Here is a 15,756-nt window from a genome sequence, read left to right as displayed (position 1 = left end):
TAGTACCCTACTAGAACCATGAAGGATCATATAACTGCTACATTTTTTGGTACATGCCATTCCATAATGGTTCTAATCTTTTCAAGATCAATAGCTATACCCTCAGCGGAAATAACATGTCCCAAATATTGGATTTTGTCCTTTTAAAAATCACACTTGCTAAATTTAGCATACAATTGACACTTTCGTAAGACTTGCAACATTATACACAAATGTTCTTTATATTCCTCTAAATTTCTGGAATAAACTAGAATATCATCTATGAATATCAAGATAAATTTATCCAGAAACAAGTGGAAGATACCATGCATTGGACTCATGAACGTTGTTGGTGCATTGGTTAGTCCAAAAGCTAAGACCATAAACTCATAAATTCCATAATGGGTTCTAAACTCTATCTTATAAATGTCCTACTCTTTCAATCTAATTTGATGGTAACCTGATCGTAAATCGATCTTAGAGAAAATTGTAGCGACTTTAACCTGGTAAAATAGATCATCAATTCAGGGCAATGGGTACTTATTCTTGATAGTTAGTTTATTAAGTTTCCTATAATCAATGCAAAGTCTTAAAGTTCCATCATTTTTTCTTACGAATAACAATAAAGCTCCCCAAGGTGACACACTTGGACATATGTAACATTCGTCGAGGAGTTCCAGCAATTGCATCGTGAGCTCTGTTAACTAGTGTATACTCATATAATATTGAGCTTTTGACACTAGGAATGCTCCAGAGGCTAACACAATTGTAAATTCAAAATACAGCTTTGGAGGCAGTCTCCGTATGCTCTTAGGAAACACATCGGCAAAATATTGGATTATTGGTATGTTCTCTATGGAAGTTGTCTTCTCCTTACTGTTAGAATACCCAACTTGAACAACATATATCACATAGCCCTTTCTAACATATTTTCCTAACTGCGAGGCACTAACGGGACGTAATTTTATTGGATTTTTAACGCCTTGGATTTCTTGCTTGGAGCCATCTTTCAACAAGGTAACTAATAGAATTTTCTTTGCAATTCACTAAGGACCAATGCCCTTCTAACCAATCCATTCCAATCAACATGTCATAAGATCCTAATGGAAATATATTCAAATTAGCCTTAATTTGTTGTCTCCTTATTTCAACAGAACAATTTGGTACCTTAGTGGTCACTCTTTGCTTTGCTCCAGTAGCTAGTTGTACCAACTAGGGATTTTTAAATTTATGAATTTATAAATGACGTTTTTCCACAACTTTGTCATTAACATAACTTAAATTTGCTCCAAGATCTACTAAAATAGACATAATCTGGTTAAATAAATTACCTTACAGCTCTATCATGGTAGGTTGATAATCATCTTGATGATCTTCTAACGCAACATTGATCCTTGGCGTACTCCTCATCACCTCATCGATTGTAGAAGCTTCCTGTACTTAAGCATCTTGCTCAGGCCTAAAGCAATGAGGGGAATTTTTATAATAATGGGGTTTGTTACAACCCCAACACTATATAACGGGGGTTTTTGCGATTCATTGGGTTCCAACTTGCTTAATGTTTCTATTTGTTTGTGTTCAATTTGTGGAAGTCATTGAAGATAGATTTTCAGTTTTGAAATCATTCACCACATCGTTAAATTAGGCCAGCCATGTAGATTTAATGGCTAGGAAATATTGAAGCTTCAATTTATGAGTCGTCTAACGAGGCGGAGGAATTGCTCGGACGACCAAAAGTGGCCGTAATCCGGGCAAAAAAATTTCAAAAAATCTTGTAGAGGTAGTGTTTGAATCGTGTTTTCGATGGTGGAAATAGATTCAGCACCATCAAAAATGTCTAGGACACCTAGAACTTTGAAGTTTAACAACTATAACTTGGATTTACTAAAATTCTTGCTGGATTTTCTCTAAATATAACCGGAATTTCCATAACTTTCTGGGCAACTCCTTCACCCTATTAGACTACACGTTCAATTTATGGTAAATATGAAAAAACTTTATCATACATTTGATCCTTGAGAATAAACTATCGTAAACTTCCACTTGATAAGGCGAAAAATGAGTTAAGACGAATTGCAGGTGGTAGAGTCTACAACGTCGGATCAAGAGCTGCTGAAAGTGAATCGTCACGGGATCATTACAGTGTTTTGTGGGCTAAAAGTCTTCCCAAAAAAAAAATCCCTGTTTGATATCAGCCAACAAAAGGCTAAATGATCTTGTGGCTGGAAATTAGCATCATCAAACTAATTTCGAAGAATAGAATAAAAAACAGAAAGTATGTAAGCTTTAAGTTAATTTTCTAAAACCCTTAAACTAAGCCCAATGTGTAGAATGAAACTATAATCATTATAAACCCAAATAATCACCATAGGCCTAAGGGAAAGTCCCTTTTCCCAGTTTTCCTCGAGGAAAAACTAAGAGAAAAATTATTTGAAACGAAATCAGTGAAGACTGAAACTTAACGAAGATCGGCTGATATTGTTATTTCGCACAGACATCACCGAAGCATATGAAATATCTAAACTCATAGCGTAACATTTATACTCCAAAAGCGTGGATTCTTGGATTAGAAAAGCAATTAAAACCCAATGTAATTTTCTATAACCAGATCAAATCCAAAATAATTAAGTTAAGGTAGTTATACCATGTTATAATACTTTCTTTAAAAAGGGTGAGTAGGAGGCAATCAGTTCCAGCAACTGAGGTGCTTGGAGATCAATTGCCAGAAAAATTGCTATTTAATATAAACTACAGTTATATTGATCTGTAAACGATTCAACTAAAGCAAGGATTAAAAGAAAATGTAATTTTCCAAAACCTTTGAACTAGCGTAAACCTTTGAACAGAGAACGAAGAATCAGATCAAAGTTCAAAATGGCCCCGATTAAAAGAATGCAAACCAATAAAAAAACAAAAAAAAAGAGTGGAAAGCACAAACAGAACAACCCTGCCCTATTTAAGTTAAATTTAAGGAAAAGAAAAGAAAAAAGAGGTAGAATCCAATCTCCAAACCGCGAAATCTTTCATCCGAGCAACAATCATCACAAAATTAAACAAAAATCTGACAATCTCGACTCAGCTCGCGAGTCGCCGCTCATCTCCTCTTTTCTCATTTCGTCTCCCGGCTAGCGAAATGAAACCGCTCATCTCTTCCCATTCAATCAGCGGAACGGATTCCAATAGATTTCCGTCCTGTTTATTACGTTTGAATTCCGCCACCTGTCATCCACGATGGCAAACAGTACCGTTTAATGCGCTCCCTCATGCCGCAATATTGAGTTTTGAATTTTTCGTCCATTGGAAATGAGGTTAACCTTTTTAATTGAATATTCTTATTTTAAATAATTTTAAATTGAATATATATAAAAGCAACCATGTATACCTAACTTAGTGGTTCCCTGGGCCTGGAGTATGCCCCAAAACTGCTTCTGCTTGGCTAAGAGCTCGTCTTCCTAGGACGTAAGGAAACAGGTTAACGGCCCAAGACCCAGAGGCATCTGGAAGGAGTGAAAGCCTGCTCCCTTACAGACCACCAGCGGGTTATTTCAGGTGGCGTGGTTTCCCTTGATAACAGTGATGTGTCAACTGACATTCGCGGATAGCAGCCAGAGATGGCTGTCCTCACTGTTGGTTTGACAAACTGAGTTTGATAGGTTTTTCCACCTTTTGAAAAAAAAAAAAAAAAACAAAAACAAAAACTTAGTGGTTCCGTTGTTTGCACGTAACGGCACCACATAGCGCGACACATAGGGCGCCCATTTTTGCTTCTGTTAAGAGTACCCTTTTCTCAACGAATACCACAACAATCTGACCCACTACACTTCACTCTTTTTATGTACACACTTTTTTAATGTTAAAAGAAATATATTAGTAAATTTATCAAACGACTAAATCAAGCTCATTTTAATAATGATTATTTTATGATTTTACATTTATTTTACTTTTATTTTGAATAATTAGTTTTAATTTTATTTTAAGTAGATTAATTAAGTGAACATTACATCACATAATGTTTTAAAACATGATTGGTCATAACAAGGTGCGGAATACATCTAAATGTTTTAAAACATGATTGTCATAATAAGTTGTAGAATACATCTAAATGAATTATATGAATTTGCAATGCATTTCATTTCCATCATTTAACTTTTTGGCTAGGTAGATTTAATTAATTTTTTTTATTATTATTTAATTTGATTTTGTTATAATTTTTTGAAATATTAATAATAATAATATATTAATTAATATAGAATTATTTTAATTTCAGATTTATAAAATATGGAAAAAAAATTAAATTTTTTAAAATATAATTTTCTTTCATATATAAAATAAATAATAAGTGGTATATTTCAAGATTCTATAGATTTCTATTAATTGTTAATAATATTATACATAAATTTAACATTTTTATATATAAAAATATTTTTGTTTATATATATATATATTTTATAAAATTTTTAATTTAATTTAAAAGAAGGGAACGGAGTAAGCGGAGTTAAAATCATAATAAACCAAGCCATTCCCATTTCTCCACGAATAATCAATATTTGACAAAATCAAATCAACAAAAACTCCAGAAAGTGAAATGACATATTATTTACAATAGCCGGTCACACTATCTAAACCCTTAACATAACATTTATGTTTCAAAATCATATACGTTATGGTTATTGTATGCACCACTACTCATTTGATGTTAAACATACTTTCAGCCAACATAGGTTCCAGATGGATTTTAATTTTAAACTAAGTAATCAACCACATATGATAATCGTTTCTATGTGCATGTTAACCTATATAGCACGGCCTCACTATTTCCTTCTTCGCTCACTTATGTTTCCATTATTCTTTGCATCTGCAACCGCTGAACAAATTAATAGAATAGAAAAGGAATACATACTTGTATTAAGATGACTACATAAATGTTAAAATAGAAATTGCAAAGCTGAAAGAGCCCGCTGCGGTTGAAAAGGGATGGTGCACTAAACCCTAAACCACTTGAAAATTGCAAAGAGTTATCTTTTCAATGAAGGACACAAGACATGAATGACTGGATACTGGAGGGATATAAACTAAACATGCATAAAAGTTACTCGGAAACCAAGAAAATACAAGAGTTCGCCGCGCACAATGAAAACAAACAAAGAATAAGGCCATGTTTAAAAACCATTAATAAAACTATAATTCTAAATTGTTTATTGTTCAACCTTCAAATTTTTATAATCATAGTTTGGAGCTAGCAACAGTGATGCCCACCCTGTTAGAAATCTGCTATTGGAAACAGCAAATGCTTTTAACGTTAAAGCAGTTTCTAATCTTAATGTGACCCGATCTGATCTTAAAGCATTTAGATCTTATCTTAAAGCAGTTTCTAATCTAAAGCATTAGATCTTAAGCGTTGAATTGGTATATGATGGACGTACCAGATTAGAGTTAAATAATATATAAAGGATTGGGTCCTCTCTCTCCCACACAAGAGTTGCATTCTTCTCCATCAAGAAGCACATAAAGAAAGTGAGGGCAAGAGGAGAGAAACCGAATTCTGAAGAAGAGGAACAGTCAGGAGTCAGATCAAAGTAGATGGCAGCCATTACATCTTCCGCTGTTGATCAAGGTATGTCATCTCATATAAAGTTCTGTTTGTGAAATATTCGGTATTGATGATCTTTGGGCTGTAAGTTAAGAGTCTTAGCAGGTGCCTTTTTCTTCTTGAAATGACTTGATTTTCCTTTCTTTTCTTTACCAGCTTTATTACTCACAAAACTTACTGAGTGATTCACTTGATTTTTCAAACGTTCTTCTTCCTGAACAAGACTATTGGCCAATTCATTAACATTCCACTTATCCTTTATAGTGTTATAGTTAATCTGAAAAGGTCCATATTCAGAAGGTAGCGAGTTTAGGATGAACTGGACAAGAAAAGAATCCTCTACTGTAAGTCCCAGGGAGTTTAACCTTGCTGCAATATTAGTCATCTCTATAATGTGCTCTTGCATAGTTCGCGACCCATCAAACTTCATGGTCGTGAGTTCTGCCATAAGAGTACCAGCGAGTGACTTATCAGCTGAACAAAAACGCTCTTCCACAGACTGCATATATTCCTTAGCACTTTCTGTTTGTGGAATTGTTGACTTGATGTTGTTAGCAACAGTCATCTTAATAAACATAAGGCTCAATCTGTTACTGCGTTCCCATGTGTTATGGTGTGATTTCTCTGCCTCAGTACTATCTCTTGTAAGAGCAGCAGGCTTATCCACAAGAAGAGCCAATCAATAACTGAATATTTCCTATGATTGCAATTGATCTGTTTTGTGCTTTACTCATGTGATTGAGCCTTCGGGAAATTGTGGGGTTTCATGAATGGTATCAATGTTGTTCTGTATGATCAAGAGCACGCCAAACCCTAAACGGCTTTTTGATTGTTCCCAACAATGGGTTTCCTTCGTTTGATTTTAACACTATGAATTTTCATGTTTGAGGAAAGGATTTCTCATCAACTGGTTGCTTCCTCATTTCTGTTTTCCAAATGGCTTTGAGAATTCACGCCTTCTTGTGTCCACCCGGTATTCTCCCACTCATAGTAACAGCTAAAGTCGATTCCAAAGAGTCTTGCCTGGTAACAGCAGCGTATCGCTAATGTATGTTTCGACATTCACCCATCAAGGAAATGACTTGAATTTTTATAGTTATCTTCTGCATACGAGTGCGTGTATGACCATTCGATGAAGATAGTCCTTGCAGTATTTGTTTATGAGCTCCCATCCGAGTTCAATAAGGATTAGCTTGAGAACAGCCGTTGCGCCAGTCATTTGTTCGCTACAGAGGTTGCCATACACCGTGCTCTGTTGAATAGATCAGTGCGCGTGTTACTGTCTCTTATCATGTCACTAAGGTGGTCATTGCCTTGAGCTTCTCCATTGTAATTCGTTTGATAGCCCGGAGCACGCTCAATTTAATTCGACAATCATCGCCTCGAAGGAAAACTCATTCTTGGAACTGTATCATTGTTCGGTTGTCACAACCCTATTGCATGTCACATAACCATAACATCGGAGCCTTTAGCTTCCATACATTGCACAAATTCTTGCTTGGACTAGAACTCTGAATTATGCTCCGCGGTGATCCTTGGGTTTGGATGCTCTTTGTATTTTCGAGATGCCATATAATGATGGATCCAGGTCACCTAGAAAATTGCCGCATCATTGTGTGCTCGTTGTGTATGTTGGAATGAATATGCAGTGAATATAAGTTATTGAATCCTGGTAGATAGTCAAATTTGTGCACTGTAAGAAGACTAACAAAGCAATCATTTTTGTACAGAGTTGAGTAGAACTCCTGTAGGAAAGTTACAGTTTCGATTGAATTTGAAATTTGGGCATAAAAGTAATTGCTCTATGACTGATTGTTTTGCATAAGGTATGTGCTATAAATTATTTATGCACATGAGATTTATGATCACCAAAGTGGTCAAAATCAGAATGTTGTTTCGCATCAAGTATGTGTTATAAATCATTTATGCACATGAGATTTATGATTTTGTTAATCACCAAAGTGGTCAAAATCAGAATAATCACTTAGTGCATAATTGACATAATGATTATTGATAGAAATTGCCAGTTATAAAAATACCAATTAAAGCTGGCGTCACTAATGATAGAACCTGAGAACTTACCCAAAGGAAAGTCTTGTTCTATAACTAGTTGACATGATGAGGTTTAATAGATATTTTGATTAAATAAATATTGATCATCCAAAGATGTCAGTTCTATTTGATTGAATATATTTATTACCTGCTTATGTTTTGGTATTTAATTATGTTAAGTATAAGATAGTATCTACCCAAAGGAGTGCTATATTATACCATTATGTCTACATCTGAATCGCGTTAGTTATGAGCTTATAGTGATTTCATTTTTAATTTGCATGGGTTACCATGAATACACATGCTTCATCTGTTACATTGTTCACTGGTGTTAATTTTTCTGAATGGAAAGAACAAGTCAATTTCCATTTAGGTATTCAAGATCTTGACTTGGCACTCCTTGTGGATAAGCCTGCTGCTCTTACAAGAGATAGTACTGAGGCAGAAAAATCACACCATAAAGCATGGGAACGCAGTAACAGATTGAGCCTTATGTTTATTAAGATCACTGTTGCTAACAACATCAAGTCAACAATTCCACAAACAGAAAGTGCTAAGGAATATATGCAGTCTGTGGAAGAGCGTTTTTGTTCAGCTGATAAGTCACTCGCTGGTACTCTTATGGCAGAACTCACGACCATGAAGTTTGATGGGTCGCAAACTATGCAAGAGCACATTATAGAGATGACTAATATTGCAGCAAGGTTAAACTCCCTGGGACTTACAGTAGAGGATTCTTTTCTTGTCCAGTTCATCCTGAACTTGCTACCTTCTGAATATGGACCTTTTCAGATTAACTATAACACTATAAAGGATAAGTGGAATGTTAATGAATTGGCCAGTAGTCTTGTTCAGGAAGAAGAACGTTTGAAAAATCAAGTGAATCACTCAGTAATTTTTGTGAGTAATAAAGCTGGTAAAGAAAAGAAAGGAAAATCAAGTCATTTCAAGAAGAAAAAGGCACCTGCTAAGAATGGGCAGGATGAGGAAAAGAAGGAACTAAAGAGTGTTCAATGTCGTATCTGTAAAAAGAGACTTATCGTCTAATTCTAGAAAGTGGATATGTATTAAACTTATACAGTACCTTTTATGTACCTTCATTATCTAGAAACCTTATTTCCGCAAGTAAATTGGATATTTCTGGTTTTAGATGTATGATTGGATCTGGTTGTTTCAATTTATATAAGAATGCTAATAATGTTGGTTCTGGTATTCTAATTGATGGTTTATATAAATTGAAACTGAATGACACTTATGTGAATTCCTTGTTGAATGTAGTAAATAATGTTGGATGAAAACGTAGCATGTTGAATGAAAATTCTGCTTTCTTGTGGCATAAACGACTAGGTCATATATCCAAAGAAAGAATGATGAGATTAGTAAGTAATGAAATTTTGTCAAATTTGGACTTTAGTGATCTAGAATTATGTGTGGATTGTATTAAAGGTAAACAAACCAAACATAATAACATAATAAGAAAGGAGCCACTAGAAGCAGCCAGCTTCTTGAACTAATACACACTGATATTTGTGAATGTCCTTGAGACGTTTGTAAATGAAGTTGAGAGGCAATTAGAAACTGGTAATGCAAGATTCATTGAGAATGGTGAAGTCAGTGGGAGTACTAGAAGAGAAATAGTAGAAATAAAGGAAACAAGGGTAAATGTTACATTACCTAGAATAGTTCCTCCATCTACTATTACTCCAAATGTTGTTCCAGCTGTTGTATAACAGCATGATGATAATGAACAGCATATAAATGAAGAAGTACTTCCTGAAGGAAATGACTTACATAATGCTGATATGCATGAACCACAACAAGTAGCATTAAGAAGACCTCAAAGAAATCGTAGGTCAGCTATTTCTAATGATTATGTGGTTTATATGCAAGAATCAGATTATGATATTGGAATCAATAAGGATCCAGTTTCGTTTTCACATGCTGTAGAAAGTAAAGAGTCAAAGGAATGGATTAATGCCATGAAAGAAGAACTGAAATCCATGCAACAGAATGAAGTTTGGGATCTCGTTGAGTTACCACATGGTTGTAAAAGAGTCGGATGCAAATGGGTTTTTAAAACCAAACACGACTCTAGTGGTAATATCAAACGGTATAAAGCTAGACTTGTTGCTAAGGGTTACACTCAGAAAGATGGTGTTGATTACAAGGAGACATTTTCTCCTGTTTCGAAAAAGGACTCACTAAGAATAATAATGACATTAATAGCTCATTATGATTTGGAGTTGCATCAAATGGATGTGAAAACAGCTTTTCTGAATGGAGATCTTGATGAGGATGTTTATATGGATCAACCTGAGGGTTTTTTGGTAGAAAGTAAAGAACAATTGGTGTGTAAACTTAAGAAGTCAATATATGGGCTTAAACAAGCATCCCGGCAGTGATATATTAAGTTCAAAACCATTATTACATCTTTTGGTTTTAAGGAAAATACGGTTGATCACTGTATATACCGAAAGATCAGTGGGAGCAAGTTTATTTATCTGGTCCTTTATGTTGATGACGTCTTGCTCGCTGCAAATAATTTAAGTATATTGCATGAGACTAAGGAATTTCTCTCAACGAAAGATTACATGCTCATCCAATGAATCGGAAGTGATTGGATATAGCGATTCAGATTTTGCTGGATGCATCGATACTAGAAAATCGACTTTTGGTTACCTGTTTATGTTTGCTCAAGGTGCCATATCATGGAAAAGTGCGAAACAGACTATCGTTGCTTCATCCACTATGGAGGCAAAATTTGTGGCATATTTTGAAGCCACAATTCATGCATTATGGTTTTGGAACTTTATTTCAGGACTTGCGGTTGTCGACACTATTAGCAAGCCGCTGAAAATTTATTGTGATAACTCTGCAGCAGTATTTTTCTCAAAGAACCACAAGTACTCTAAAGGTGCCAAACATATGGAACTAAAGTATCTTGTTGTGAAAGATGAGGTTCAGAAACAAAGAATGTCAATCATGCACATCAGGACAGAACTTATGATTACAGACCCTTTGACAAAAGGGTTACAACCAAGACAATTTAAGGAACATGTTCAAAGAATGGGTCTTGGTTGTATTAATGATAATTGATGTGTGACATTCTGAGCTCTTTTATGTGTTTCTGATATACAATCATGTGTTTCTTGTTTTAATGTAGTAATACGTATTTTATGTAATTTTAAACAAGAAAGAGTCTTATAAAGATATTATGTTTAATCATTATGATATAAGACATTATGTGGACCATTATGCTGTTTTATATAAATTATGAGTATGAATTGATGGATTGCTGGTATTGTAGTATATGGAAGGGAATGCATTGAATTAATAGTGCACAACCGCCATAACTCTCAGCAATTTATCATAGTATGATGTTCAACACTTAATATTATGAATAGTCGGGTCAAGTGGGAGAATGTTAGAAATCTGCTATTGGAAATAGCAAATGCTTTTAACGTTAAAGCAGTTTCTAATCTTAATGTGACCCGATCTGATCTTAAAGCATTTAGATCTTATCTTAAAGCAGTTTCTAATCTAAAGCATTAGATCTTAAGCGTTGAATTGGTATATGATGGACGTACCAGATTAGAGTTAAATAATATAGAAAGGATTGGGTCCTCTCTCTCCCACACAAGAGTTGCATTCTTCTCCATCAAGAAGCACATAAAGAAAGTGAGGGCAAGAGGAGAGAAACCGAATTCTGAAGAAGAGGAACAGTCAGGAGTCAGATCAAAGTAGATGGCAGCCATTACATCTTCCGCTGTTGATCAAGGTATGTCATCTCATATAAAGTTCTGTTTGTGAAATATTCGGTATTGATGATCTTTGGGCTGTAAGTTAAGAGTTTTACACACCCGTCTTGAAAAACCTAGCAGACAAGACGTAGGTATTTAAAACGCCCAAAAGGAAGAAAAACATATTTCCATGAATGTAACCAAACTTGGGCAGAATTCTAAACTCTCTTCAAACGCCAAAATCTCGACCCCTGTTCTCTTCACCGGTTTTGCCTCACTTCACCGTTCCTGTTCTCTTTTCTCATTCATCTTGCAATCAGCTAGATGAAGCCGCTCTTCTCTGCCTTGCATATAAGAAACACTACAATCTAAATGGAATACAAAAGATTTCCATTCTCCTTATCATGTTTTAATTCATTCCCTTTTAAATATTTTCTTCCACTAACACGGTTATTATGCTGTCCATCATGTGGCCCGATTGAGTTTTGAATTGTTTTTTATTGCTCACGCTCTCCGTGATTGCACTCCGCTCTCTTCCTAGTTAATGAAAAATTTAAATTCAATAAGAAATTTAAGTAATCAGAAATACATGAGATGAATTTGAAAAAACTAATGAGAAATGCAATAAATGAATTTGCATTTCATTTCCTAATTCCAAGTAGCATAGTGTTGGAATTTAATTCCAACTGCAACATAAACAACGGGACAGAAATCTTATTTTATGTAGATATTCCAGGTTGTTCGATGTATTATCAAAGTAGCCCTTGATATTTTACACATTAATGTGCATTAAATTCTTAGAATTGAATTCCCTTGCGAGCGGCGACTTAATTTCTTGAGAAAGGCATCGCTGCTTTGCTGCATTCAATACGCACATAAGCGATATTTTGATTATTTTATTGTTTAAATCAGATATGTTTTAACATATAAATGTATCACACAATAGTGCTGTTTGAAGTTAGAAGAATGTAGAAAAAGACAGAGAAGCAGGCAGAGCAGAGAAAACAACGAGAAAACAGAGTCGCTTTGTTTTGGAGCAGCAATGGATTCTACAGGCTGTAACAGCAACTGTCTGTGTGTTTCAGCAACAGACTGTGTGGCTGAAACTGTAATTTTCTGAGACAGTGAGAAATTAGTTTGTGGAACTAAAGCGTTCCTGTTGTAATCCCTCTGTTAAGAGGAAGATGCTTTTCAACATAAATCTTTTGTGAAAATTGTGAAAATCCCTCTATGTAAGGAAGATGAATTTGTATCAGTTGGTTCACTGTTTATAAATACAAGTTATTTTTACATTGTTGTTATACCGTTCCACGTTGCTGTTACACCGTAACCAAAAAATAATCTTGACGCCAAAACAGCGTGTTGCTGTTACACAGTTTCAGCGTTGCTGAAACACCGTTGTTGTTACACTGCAAACAGAAACTGACAAAACTGCGTTGTTGAAACACCGTATTTCGCAAACGATTTTTATTTCCACTATGTTTTTCAGTTTTGTTTAAAATTATCAGAAATTCCAACACATAGTATGGTTATTATTATTGAACTCTTATTATTATTCTCTCCGTAGTATTATTATTGTCGTGATTCCTTAATAAAGGGTACAAATTCCTATAATTTCGTTCACTGAATATAGAATTAGTTTAAATTTAGATGACTACATAAATACACAGTTGAAAGAGCTAGCTGCGGTTGAAAAGGGATGGTGTATTAAACCCTAAACCACAAGACATGAGTGACTGGATACTCATTGTTTGGAGCTAGTAACAGTGATGCCCACCCGTCTTGAAAAGGTCCCGTGGATTAAATCCTCATCATCCCTTCCCTCCACATCATTCCAAAAAGGTTATTCATTCCCATATCATAAATTTGAATTTATAAATTATTCTCAAATCAATACATATAAAACTATTTTCGAAACTACCGCAAAATTTAACTTTGCTATTTCTTCATCAACCAAAAAAATTCAACATTTTTTCTAAATAAAATTAGACTTTTACTCCTCTAAATCAATGCCACCCTCGCAAACTCTACACTCCGCTCTATTCTTAACTAATGAAAATTTTAAATTCAATAAGAAATTTATGTAATGAGAAATAATGAAAATTTTAAATTCAATAAAAAATGTAAGTAATGAGAAATACGTTAGATGAATTTGAAGACACTTCGACTGTGTTCTCAACTAATGAGAAATGAAATAAATAAATTTGCATTTCATTTCTTAATTCCAAGTAGCATAGTACGGTTATAATTATTGAACGTTATTATTATTCTCTGTAGTATTATTAATGTCGTGAATTTTAATAAAGGGTACAAATTTCTATAATTTGGTTTATTGAAGATAGAATTAGTTTAAATTTAGATTTTGGGGATATTGATCACCTAATTGAGAGGAAAAAGAAGAAATATGATCGTTTTAATAGAATAAATTTATTATAAAAAGAATATTTCAATTGTGTTTCACGTTCTTTTTTGGTTAAAATTTATATTAATAAAAATTATTAGTTAAATGTATGTTTAAATTCTTAATATAATGCTTTGGCCTTGAATCTTACTTCTGAACTGCGGATAACCTGTCCTCCTGATCCCACTGGCCATTCAATCCCTGGAACTACTCCTACTCGTCCTCGTCTACCCAACTTTGACCAGGTGAACATGTCTCTTCTGCGTCACAAGATGCACTGCAGGAGGGGTAGCAGTAGAGGAAGAGCAATTTGCCCCCCCCCTCCCTATCACTCTTTGACGCGACCCCTTCACACTCTTCCTCCCCCTCAACGACGGCTCATTTCACGGGAAGTTACCCGTAGTGGTCGGGGGCGAGCTCAGTCGGCAGGTTCTCGGTGTGTTGAAGATGATCCACCTCCTTCTGCTGCCTCTGTCCTGTTCTTGCAACCCTGTCACTCTACCAAATTCCAGTTCCGTTGCATGTTGGAGCACCCTTGCATAATTGCAACCATTTTAGTAGATTTTAGAGAGGAGCCTCAAAGCATTGAAGTCCTAGCTTGCAACTTTCAGGAGAGGACTAACACCAACAAGAGAAAAGCCCCTCGCAGTAGCTCAGGGATGCATAGAAGCCATGAAGAAGCTCTGGACGCTCAAGTGCAGTTCAGGGATGCAGTAAGTCAAGCCGCTTCAAGACTATGGAAGCAACGCCGAGAGATCAATAAGATGAGGAATATGACATCGAGACATACAGGTGTCTGATAGTGGAAGAACCTCCTCCTATTACTGACACCTAGCTGGCCAAATTATTTTTTCAGGTTTTGGGTTCTCGACTCCCATCCTTAGGGGTTTATTCTGTTGTCTTTTTTGTGTTTTTGTTGTTAATTTTGATATTTGTTCGACAAACTATACTACCATGGCATTATAGGCTGCTACCCATGCGTGGGCAGCAAACACTTCTAGTTTTGGACTGGTTTCCCTGGTGCGGGCAGTCGCTCTCAGTTATTATTTGTTAAATATGGTATAATCTAAAGCTTCCTCTGTAGAGGCCGGTGCCTCCTTGTACCATTTGTGTTACATTAATAGAATTAGTCTTATTTAGGAAAAAAATAAAAGATAAAAATCTTACTTCATCATTCCCAATATCCATAATTCCACTTCCCTACCCTTCTTGAGATCACCACAAATTGTAGGAGGCTTAATATGTTAAAATTCTCATTTAAGATTATTAATCCCAATTTTCTCTTTAAAAATAATCTTGGCTTAGGATCTTGACATAGTGCTCCACAATTGTGCTCAATTCCTCTCCTTTGCAAGCTTCAATGAATTTTATGAGGTCAATGATATCTAGCTCCATGTTCTTGACCGTGTCATGGGATTGATCCAAGACACTCTCTAAAATGGTAAGTACATGGGGTGGGGCATCGATGAGGAATTAGATGGCTCAATTTGGGTGTGCAAACCTGGATTGTTGTCCATCATTCTGATTTCAGGGGTTGGCATTGTCACAAGAGGATCTGAATTTCCTATAGTGGGGAGGGGGTCAAAATGATTGCTAGTAGATTACTACTTCTCAATGTGTTTGGGTTGAGTGGGGGTGGGTTGGGGGGATGTTGAGCACATTTATTTTCCCCCATATTTGGTGATGTTTTCCTCATCAATGCTGGAGATCAGGTTAGGGTTAGAATATATAGCAAAAAGAAGGAAATGTCTATATGTATGGCCACACACATGACATCTTTAGCATTGAAAGGGGATATGCTTGTAATCGAATGTTTGTTTCTAGAGTTCACCATAATAATAAATATCAATGTATGTTGGGAGAAACTTTGAGATATTTGTATAAGCGTTGATGTAGGCATAAGCCTATACCTAGATTTATTTGTAGCTATGGAAGCTTTTACAAAATTTCAAACAAAGATGTCGATGTCGAAAAGGATTTCCACATCCTAGATT

Source organism: Pinus tabuliformis, chromosome 8 (genome assembly GCF_031772625.1).
Source record: "Pinus tabuliformis cultivar Carrire ecotype Pingquan chromosome 8, CPIR1, whole genome shotgun sequence".
NCBI classification, from domain to species: domain Eukaryota; kingdom Viridiplantae; phylum Streptophyta; class Pinopsida; order Pinales; family Pinaceae; genus Pinus; species Pinus tabuliformis.
Note: the sequence above shows the minus strand (reverse complement) of the source record.